The sequence below is a fragment of the Oncorhynchus nerka genome, linkage group LG3 (assembly GCF_034236695.1).
Source record: "Oncorhynchus nerka isolate Pitt River linkage group LG3, Oner_Uvic_2.0, whole genome shotgun sequence".
NCBI lineage: Eukaryota > Metazoa > Chordata > Actinopteri > Salmoniformes > Salmonidae > Oncorhynchus > Oncorhynchus nerka.
Window position 1 is genome coordinate 72859917 of NC_088398.1, and position 10698 is coordinate 72870614.

Consider the following 10698-nt stretch of genomic DNA (forward strand, 5'->3'; position numbering starts at 1 on the left):
AATGACGTTACATCACACTATACACCCTCCCTCTGTCATCACCCTGTCTCTCCTTCCTCTGTCCTCCCTCTGTCCTCACCCTGTCTCTCCTCCCTCTGTCATAACTCTGTCTCTCCTCCCTCTGTCCTCAGTCCATCTCTCCTCCCTCTGTCATCACCCTGTCTCTCCTCCCTCTGTCCTCACTCTGTCATCACCCTGTCTCTCCTCCCTCTGTCCTCACCCTGTCTCTCCTCCATCTCCATCCTCTGTCATCAACCTGTCTCTCCTCCCTCTGTCATCACCCTGTCTCTCCTCCCTATGTCCTCACTCCGTTTCTCCTCCCTCTGTCCTCACTCTGTCATCACCCTGTCTCTCCTCCCTCTGTCCTCACCCTGTCTCTCCTCCATCTCCATCCTCTGTCATCAACCTGTCTCTCCTCCCTCTGTCATCACCCTGTCTCTCTTCCCTCTGTCATCACCCTGTCTCTCCTCCCTCTGTCCTCACTCCGTTTCTCCTCCCTCTGTCCTCCCTCTGTCCTCACCCTGTCTCTCCTCCATCTCCATCCTCTGTCATCAACCTGTCTCTCCTCCCTCTGTCATCACCCTGTCTCTCCTCCCTCTGTCATCACCCTGTCTCTCCTCGCTCTGTCCTCACTCCGTCTCTCATCCCTCTGTCATCACCCTGTCTCTCCTCCATCTGTCCTCACTCTGTCTCTCCTCCCTCTGTCATCATCCTGTCTCTCCTCCCTCTGTCCTCACTCTGTGTCTCCTCCCTCTGTCCTCCCTCTGTCTCTCCTCTCTCTGTCATCACCCTGTCTCTCCTCCCTCTGTCCTCACCCTGTAGTCCTCCCTCTGTCCTCACTCCGTCTCTCCTCCCTTTGTCCTCCCTCTGTCTCTCCTCTCTCTGTCATCACCCTGTCTCTCCTCCCTCTGTCCCTCCCTGTAGTCCTCCCTCTGTCCTCACTCCGTCTCTCCTCCCTCTGTCCTCACTCCGTCTCTCCTCCCTCTGTCATCCCCCTGTCTCTCCTCCCTCTGTCCTCACTCTGTCTCTCCTCCCTCTGTCCTCACTCCGTCTCTCCTCCCTCTGTCCTCACTCAGTCTCTCCTCCCTCTGTCCTCACTCCGTCTCTCCTCCCTCTGTCCTCACTCCATCTTTCCTCCCTCTGTCCTCACTCCGTCTCTCCTCCCTCTGTCCTCACTCCGTCTCTCCTCCCTCGGTCCTCACTCCGTCTCTCCTTTCTCTGTCCTCACTCTGTCTCTCCTCCCTCTGTCCTCACTCCATCTTTCCCCCCTCTGTCCTCACTCTGTCTCTCCTCCCTCTGTCCTCACTCCATCTCTCCTCCATCTGTCATCACCTTGTCTCTCCTCCCTCTGTCCTCACTCCATTTCTCTTCCCTCTGTCCTCCTTTTGACCTCACTCTGTCTCTCCTCCCTCTGTCCTCACTCCGTCTCTCCTCCCTCTGTCCTCACTCTGTCTATCCTCCCTCTGTCCTCACTCCGTCTATCCTCTCTGTCCTCACTCCTCACTCCTCTCTGTCCTCACCTCCTCACCCTGTCCTCACCTCCTATCTCGGTCCTCACCTCCTATCTCTGTCCTCACCTCCTATCTCTGTCCTCTCTCCTCACCTCCTCTCTGTCCTCACTCCTCTCTCCTCTCTCTCCTCACCTCCTCTCTGTCCTCACTCCTCACTCCTCTCTGTCCTCACCTCCTCACCCTGTCCTCACCTCCTATCTCTGTCCTCACCTCCTATCTCTGTCCTCACCTCCTCACCTCCTATCTCACCTCCTATCTGTCCTCACCTCCTATCTCTGTCCTCACCCCTCTCTCCTCTCTGTCCTCACCTCTTTCCTCTCTCTGTGACTGTAATAGTCACTTTAGTAATGTTTACACACTATTTTACTCATTTCATATGTATATACTGTATTTTAGTCAATGCCAGTCCAACATTGCGCCATCTTATTTCTTAAAACTTTTAGATTTGTGTGTTTTGTTGTGAATTGTTAGATACTACTGCACCGTTGGAGCTAGGAACACATTTAGCATTTAGCTACACCTTATTAACATTTGCTAAATATGTGTATGTGATTGATTTGATTTGACAACACACAAGACAACTGTGTGGGTCAGTTAGTGGAGCATGGTGCTCGTAACGCCAGGGTTATGGGTTCCAGTCCAACACGGGAACAGTACCATAATAATACAAGTATGAAAATATTTGCACTCACTTCTGTAAGTTGCTCTGTGTTAAATGTGAGTTAAATTACTCAAATGTAAAGGCACAGGGTGGGTGGATGACATTGTTACTAGCACACAGCAGCTCACCCAGTACGTTGAGGGTGACATTGACCTCTCCTAGGTTTGTGTGGTCTGCTGGTGCGCTGACCTCACAGCGGTACAACCCAGAGTCCTTCTGGGTAACGGCATGCAGTGTCACCGTTGCGCCCTCGATCTTGGCCCGACCTGCAAAGGATCCTGGAATACCACAAGGACCAAAGGGTTGTAGAGAGAGGAGAGAGATAAGAAACATGAGGAGAGGGGGAGAGATGTAGGGGAAACGAGGTAGAATGAGGTCTAGTCACCAGTGAATTTTCCATCGAAATAAACAAAGTGGATGTCCTTCCCTTTCTTCTTCCACTCAATACGAGGGTTATTCTCCTTCTCTGTCTTGAACTGACAGGACAGCACAGCGTCTGAGAGAGAAAGAGAGAGATGTGCAGAAACAGCTCATCAACTGTCACAATTCATCCCTTCTCCTCCTCTCTTACCTGTGTTCTCGTGGACCTCCATTTTGGCCTCACTGGTGCTCACTGTCAAAGAGAGGGAGGCAGGACCTGAGGGAGAGAGAAAGAAAGAGAGAGAGAGAGAGAGAGAGAGAGAGAGAGAGAGAGAGAGAGTGATTTACAAGTAAATAGTACGCACAGCAGCACTGAATGTTAACTATTTGTAGTGTCATGACGTTGCCCTCTTTGGGTACAGCAGGCACCATCCCCACCATCTCTCTGTCTCCTACAACCAGGCTGCTGTTGTCAGATAGGTCGTAAATTCCTGGAGGAGATTATCTCCTCATGGCCACAGTATAGAGAGAGAGTGAGTTTTCATAGAGAGAACAAATGAATTTCTTTCACCTCACAGAACTTGGGATCTGAACAACATTTATGTTCTGGAGAAGGTATAAAAGATTGGTGAAGAATCCAGCTACGAACTGGTCCGTTTGGCACAATTTTGTGAAACTCATGGGAGGCAATACAGCCTCATTACCATAACGCTGTTTATACAGTAGCCTCAGATATGAGGCTTAAATCTAATTGTTGTATAAGATGAATGAGTGAGGATGATATTGTTTGTGAAATTGTGTAATGTGATTTTTGACTGTTTAATGAAGGAAACTCGAATTCCCTTTAGAGTTGAACTAAATCAGAGGACCGCCCATGAGCACAGTTAGTCTTGCGTCCTGAGACAGGCCCTTTTCTGCTCTTCTGAATAAAACCCCCACCCGGGTTTTCTATCACCAGACCATGTTTCTCTCAATTACGAGAGGACTAAGGTTGAGACCAGCTTACCTCAATAACGAGAGGGCCAAGGTTTGAGAGGAGACCATAACCCTAAGGTTTGAGTAGATGGCTGAATCTTTGTAACCATACCACGTGGCTAAACTCTTAGACTATTGATACCGACAGAATAAGAACAAGTCTTTGATATTAATTACTAGTCTGCAGCTAGGAATTCGGTATCATTGAATGCGAAGACCGACAACTGCCGAAACATCTATTCTATAATGACATGAATGAATGTCATTCTGAACTATCCATTCTAACCACGACAGAGAGAGGGCGGACAGACTCCAACAGAAACAAACTTTTCAACAGAGATCCCGACGACACACAGAGCGTAAATATGTATATTGATTGCAATTATTCCCGAATGAGTGAGCGTTCATGTTCATGTTCCTTCTAACTATCTACTGTTTGTTTATGCATTTTTGTGAATTACTTAGTTAGTAAATAAATTATTTAAGACAATTGATGTATGGATGACTCATAGTGAAGACTGGGTTCGTGCAGATAACCAACAATTTACGACGTTTGGAATGAGACTAACATGAGGTAAAGAATAATTCATTAATTCGAAGACTAATTGATCAGATATTCAAATATCTGAAAGTTATATTAGGAAAATTATAACTTTATAATCTGAATATTTTCCTTGGTGCCACAACTTCCTAGTTAATTACAGTTAGATGATTAATCAGTTTAATCGCGTAATAATAATTACAGAGAGTTATTTGATAAATAAGTCTTCGGTTTAAAACCTCTCTTGGGTACGTGGGACGGTAGCATCCCACCTCGTCAACAGCCAGTGAAACTGCAGGGCGTCAAATTCACAACAACAGAAATCCCATAATTAAAATTCCTGAAACATACATGTATTTTACAACATTTTAACCTGTTGCGACGAGCAATCCCGTATCCGGGATCTTAAGTATAGCCTCAAGCTCATTAGCATAATGCAACCTTAACTATTCATGAAAATCGCAAATGAAATTAAATAAATATATTGGCTCTCAAGCTTAGCCTTTTGTAAACAACACTGTCATCTCAGATTTTCTAAATATGCTTTTCAACCATAGCAAAACAAGCATTTGTGTAAGAGTATTGATAGCTAGCATAGCATTAAGCCTAGCATTCAGCAGGCAACATTTTCACAAAAACAAGAAAAGCATTCAAATAAAATTATTTACCTTTGAAGAACTTCGGATGTTTTCAATGAGGAGACTCTCAGTTAGATAGCAAATGTTCAGTTTTTCCAAAAAGATTATTTGTGTAGGAGAAATCGCTCCATTTTGTTCATCACGTTTGGCTAAGAAAAATACCCGTATCCGGGAGTGTAATTATAGCCTCAAGCTCATTACCATAACGCAACGTTAACCTCTTCAGTCGACCCTCTACTTTTTTGAACATTCTGTTAAAAATCGCGCAACATTTCAGCGCCCTGCTACTCATGCCAGGAATATAGTATATGCATTTGCTTAGTCTGTGTGGATAGAAAACACTTAAAAAACTGGTTAAATCACTGCTGTGGCTTTACCAGAACGGCATTTACATCGAAAAGCACAGGAAAAACTGATCACTGAAAATGGGGAAAATATATCCATGCGCTACTTGAACCCATTGATAAACGTGAACCACAATTAATTGACTGAGGTTGCAGTACCTACAGCTTCCACAGGGTGTCTAGAGTCTTGTCATTTCCCTTCGAGTTTTTCTTGGTCAAACACATACAGGACACCGTATCTAATCCGGTCTAGCACCGGATATTTTCGTTGAGTTTCTAGCCGGACATTTTTCCAGACGGACAGCTAATGATCTTTACATCGCCTCCTGATTAATTTTATCGCTTATTAACGTTTACTAATACCTAAAGTTGCATTACAAACGTATTTCAAGTGTTTTGTGAAAGTTTATCGTCGACTTTTTGAATTTTAAAAAATGACGTTACGTTTTGAAACAATGTTTTTTTCGTTTATCACACAGTCTACATATAACGATATCTAGGCTTTATATGGACCGATTTAATCGAAATAAAGACCCAAATAGTGTTTATGGGACATCTAGGAGTGCCAACAAAGAAGATGGTGAAAGGTAATGAATGTTTTCTATTTTATTGTGCGGTTTGTGTAACGCCGAAATGCTAATTATTTTGTTTACGTCCCCTGTGGGTCTTTTGGGGTGTTGCATGCTATCAGATAATAGCTTCTCATGCTTTCGCCGAAAAGCATTTTAAAAATCTGACTTGTTGCCTGGATTCACAATGAGTGTAGCTTTAATTCGATACCCTGCATGTGTATTTTAATGAACTTTTGAGTTTTAACTAATACTATTAGCATTTAGCGTAGCGCATTTGCATTTCCAGAGCTCTAGTTGGGACGCAAGCGTCCCGGGTAGAAGCAACAGGTTAACTATTCATGAAAATCGCAAATGAAATGAAATAAATATATTGGCTCTCAAGCTTAGCCTTTTGTAAACAACACTGTCATCTCAGATTTTCTAAATATGCTTTTCAACCATAGCAAAACAAGCATTTGTGTAAGAGTATTGATAGCTAGCATAGCATTAAGCCTAGCATTCAGCAGGCAACATTTTCACAAAAACAAGAAAAGCATTCAAATAAAATTATTTACCTTTGAAGAACTTCGGATGTTTTCAATGAGGAGACTCTCAGTTAGATAGCAAATGTTCAGTTTTTCCAAAAAGATTATTTGTGTAGGAGAAATCGCTCCGTTTTGTTCATCACGTTTGGCTGAGAAAACCCCCCGAAAATTCAGTCATTAAAACGCGAACTTTTTTCCAAATTAACTCCATAATATCGACAGAAACATGGCAAACGTTGTTTAAAATCAATCCTCAAGGTGTTTTTCACATATCTATTCGATGATAAGTCACTCGTGGCAGTTTAGTTTGTCCTCTCTTCAAAATGGAAACATGCACGCACCTAGAGATTACGCAATAGTTTCGATGGAGGACACCGAGCGGACACCTGGTAAATGTAGTCTCTTATGGTCAAGCTTCCAATGATATGCCTACAAATACGTCACAATGCTGCAGACACCTTGGGGAAACAACAGAAAGTGTAGGCCCATTCCTTGCGCATTCACAGCCATATAAGGAGACATTGGAACAAAGCGCCTCCAAAATCTGGGGCATTTCCTGTTTGACATTTCATCTTGGTTTTGCCTGTAGCATCAGTTCTGTGGCACTCACAGATAATATCTTTGCAAATTTGGAAACGTCAGAGTGTTCTCTTTCCAAAGCTGTCAATTGCATGCATAGTCAAGCATCTTTTTGTGACAAAATATCTTGTTTAAGACGGGAACGTTTTTCATCCAAAAAATTTAATAGCGCCCCCTAATGCATAACTGGTTAAAGATACACTTGTTGTAAATCCAGCCACAGTGTCCGATTTCAAAAAGGCTTTACGACGAAAGCAAACCAAACGATTATGTTAGGTGAGTGCCTATTCACAGAATATCACAGCCATTTTTCCAGCCAAAGAAAGGATTCACAAAAAGCAGAAATATAGATAAACTTAATCACTAACCTTTGATGATCTTCATCAGATGACAATACATGTATGTTTTGTTTGGGAAAGTTCATATTTATATCCAAAAATCTGAGTATACATTGGCGCGTTGTGGTCAGAAATGCATTGTCTCAAACAAACATCCGGTGAAAGTGCAGAGAGCCACATCAAATTACAGAAATACTCATAATAAATATTGATAAACTATACAAGTGTTTTCATGGAAATATAGACAAACTTCTCCTTAATGCAACCGTTGTGTCAGATTTCAAAAACGCTTTACGGCGAAAGCACACTTTGCGTTTATGATAGCTAGCCACAGAAAAGCATACAGACATTTTCCAGCCAAGGAGTGTCACAAAAGTCAGAAATGACATTAACATTAATCACATACCTTTGATGATCTTCATCTGGTCTAACTCTCAGGTCTCCATATTAGACAATAAATGTTTGTTTTGTTCGATAATGTCCTTCTTTATGAGCAAAAACATCCTTTTTGTTTGCGCGTTTTGTCCAGTAATCCGAATGCAGATGGCGCGTGCACTAATTCCAGGACAAAAGGTTTTTAAAAAGTACAATAAAACTTAGTAGAAACATGCCAAACGATGTTTAAAATCCATCCTCCGGTTGTTTTTGTCATATATAATCAATAATATTTCAACCGGACAAAAGCTTTGTCAATAGGAATGGAGAAACAAGAAAGGTGCGTTCACGATCAGGGCGCATGACTGATGAATGGAAATTTCCACTGGTCACTGACTGAAAGTGCTGTATCTCCCTCATTTTTCAGAGTAAAAGCCTGAAACAATGCCTAAAGACTGGCCACATGTAGAGGAAGGCACAGAGCTCGTGAACTGGGTCCCAAGTCTTTGTATGGTGGATAGGCTTTCAATGGAAAAACAGCCTTTCAAAATAATAGAACATCCTGGTTGGATTTTCCTGGTGTTTTCGCCTGCCATATCAGTTCTGTTATACTCACAGACATTATCGTAACAGTTCTGGAAACTTTAGAGTGTTTTCTATCAAAATCTACCAATTATATGCATATCCTATATTCTGGGACTGAGTAGCGGACAGTTTAATTTGGGCATGCTTTTCATCCAAAATTCCAAATGCTGCCCCCTACCCTAGTGAAATTAATGATGCCAAAGACACGACAGTAACAGTGTTTCTAATTTCTTAAATGCAAAGTTAAACATTGATTCAGCTGAGATTTGTGCTACACAGTGCAGATTGGGCTGAGGGGGGTACTTCAGAATATATTTGTTTGCGAAAGAGCCGACACAAAGCCAGACACAGACAAACAGCAAGACACACACACACACATTGGAAACACTCATTCACACACCTACTATACACACTCACTAACACATGTTGATACTCACTCCCGGCATTAACACAGAGAGAGAGAGAGAGAGAGAGAGAGAGTAGAGGTAGAGTAAACCCTGTACAGTATATGACCTGGTGCCTGGTGGTACCAGCAGGAAGGGAGTGTGTAGGAGATATAGAGGTGATTGATGACAGCCTGTCAGACTACTGCTAGACCTGATTAACCTTCACACACACACACACACACACACACACACACACACAGTAGCAATGTTTCTAACTTTCTTAAATGCAAAGTTAAACACACACACACTATAACATATGAATACACACTGCTGAAACAACATGTAAATATCAACACAGACGAACACACATCAACTGGCAGATGATTTGTTTATACACACTTTCTCTCTCTTTCTCTGATTGATCAAACAGGGAGATCAGCCTGCCTGCGTTGGGCATCAGAGAGGTTGGCTCTCCAGAGCCCTGAAGCCCCTTAGTGGTCTGGTCTTTCATCAGCCTCTGGATCTCTGGATCTCTGAGTCGCTGGGCTTGAACAGCATCAGAGGGTTTAATGTAAACCAAAGACCTGTATGATCCCAGAACCAGTCCTCCCAATCCCAACGCACGCCCAGCCCCTAAACACATTACACACTACACACACACTTCACCAAACCTTCACCAAAACTGTTGAAAGTGTGCTCGGAAACGTACAATACATACATAGCCTGCATACACACACACACACACACACACACGCACGCACACACACACACACACACACACACACACACACACACACACACACGCACGCATGCACGCACACACATACATACAGACGCACACACACACACACACACGCACGCACACACAACACACATACATACATACAGACGCACACACACACACACACACAGCTTGAGAGGCGCTGATGCAGTGCATAATGGGTATACTACAAAAATGATGTTTAACCTGACGTGCAAACTGCCTCTTAACTTACTGTCATTACACAAATTACATCTATTTTACAATGAATACTCCTCTCCTACATTAGTCATGTATGGTCCTATTGAATACTACTCTCCTACATTAGTCATGTATGGTCCTATTGAATACTACTCTCCTACATTAGTCATGTATGGTCCTATTGAATACTACTCTCCTACATTAGTCATGTATGGTCCTATTGAATACTACTCTCCTACATTAGTCATGTATGGTCCTATTGAATACTACTCTCCTACATTAGTCATGTATGGTCCTATTGAATACTACTCTCCTGCATTAGTCATGTATGGTCCTATTGAATACTCCTCTCCTACATTAGTCATGTATGGTCCTATTGAATACTCCTCTCCTACATTAGTCATGTATGGTCCTATTGAATACTACTCTCCTACATTAGTCATGTATGGTCCTATTGAATACTCCTCTCCTACATTAGTCATGTATGGTCCTATTGAATACTACTCTCCTGCATTAGTCATGTATGGTCCTATTGAATACTACTCTCCTACATTAGTCATGTATGGTCCTATTGAATACTACTCTCCTACATTAGTCATGTATGGTCCTATTGAATACTACTCTCCTACATTAGTCATGTATGGTCCTATTGAATACTACTCTCCTACATTAGTCATGTATGGTCCTATTGAATACTACTCTCCTACATTAGTCATGTATGGTCCTATTGAATACTACTCTCCTACATTAGTCATGTATGGTCCTATTGAATACTACTCTCCTACATTAGTCATGTATGGTCCTATTGAATACTACTCTCCTACATTAGTCATGTATGGTCCTATTGAATACTACTCTCCTACATTAGTCATGTATGGTCCTATTGAATACTACTCTCCTACACATTAGTCATGTATGGTCCTATTGAATACTACTCTCCTACATTAGTCATGTATGGTCCTATTGAATACTACTCTCCTACATTAGTCATGTATGGTCCTATTGAATACTACTCTCCTACATTAGTCATGTATGGTCCTATTGAATACTCCTCTCCTGCGTTAGTCATGCATGGTCCTATTGAATACTCCTCTCCTACATTAGTCATGTATAAAGGCTATAGTTGGTATGATTGTTCATTCACTCCCTTAAAAATGATATTTTTAGACAAAATATCCGTTTGGGATAATTCAGAAAATAAAAGGCTACTCACTCTGTGACAAGAGGAGGAGAAGGGTGAGAAACAAAATCCCAGTGCTGTCCATAGTTCTTGCACACGACTGAGCAGTGAACTGAAATATCCTGGAAATGCTCTTGAGCGTCTGAGAACACGCTCCACACGAGACGG

General features: G+C 42.5%; 1 pseudogene; it reads right to left on the reverse strand.

The window, feature by feature from the left end:
• The window catches only part of LOC115116042 (junctional adhesion molecule 2A-like), a 14446-nt pseudogene extending 3758 nt beyond the window's left edge, over positions 1–10688 (reverse strand).
• Positions 10689–10698: the final 10 nt, after the last annotated feature.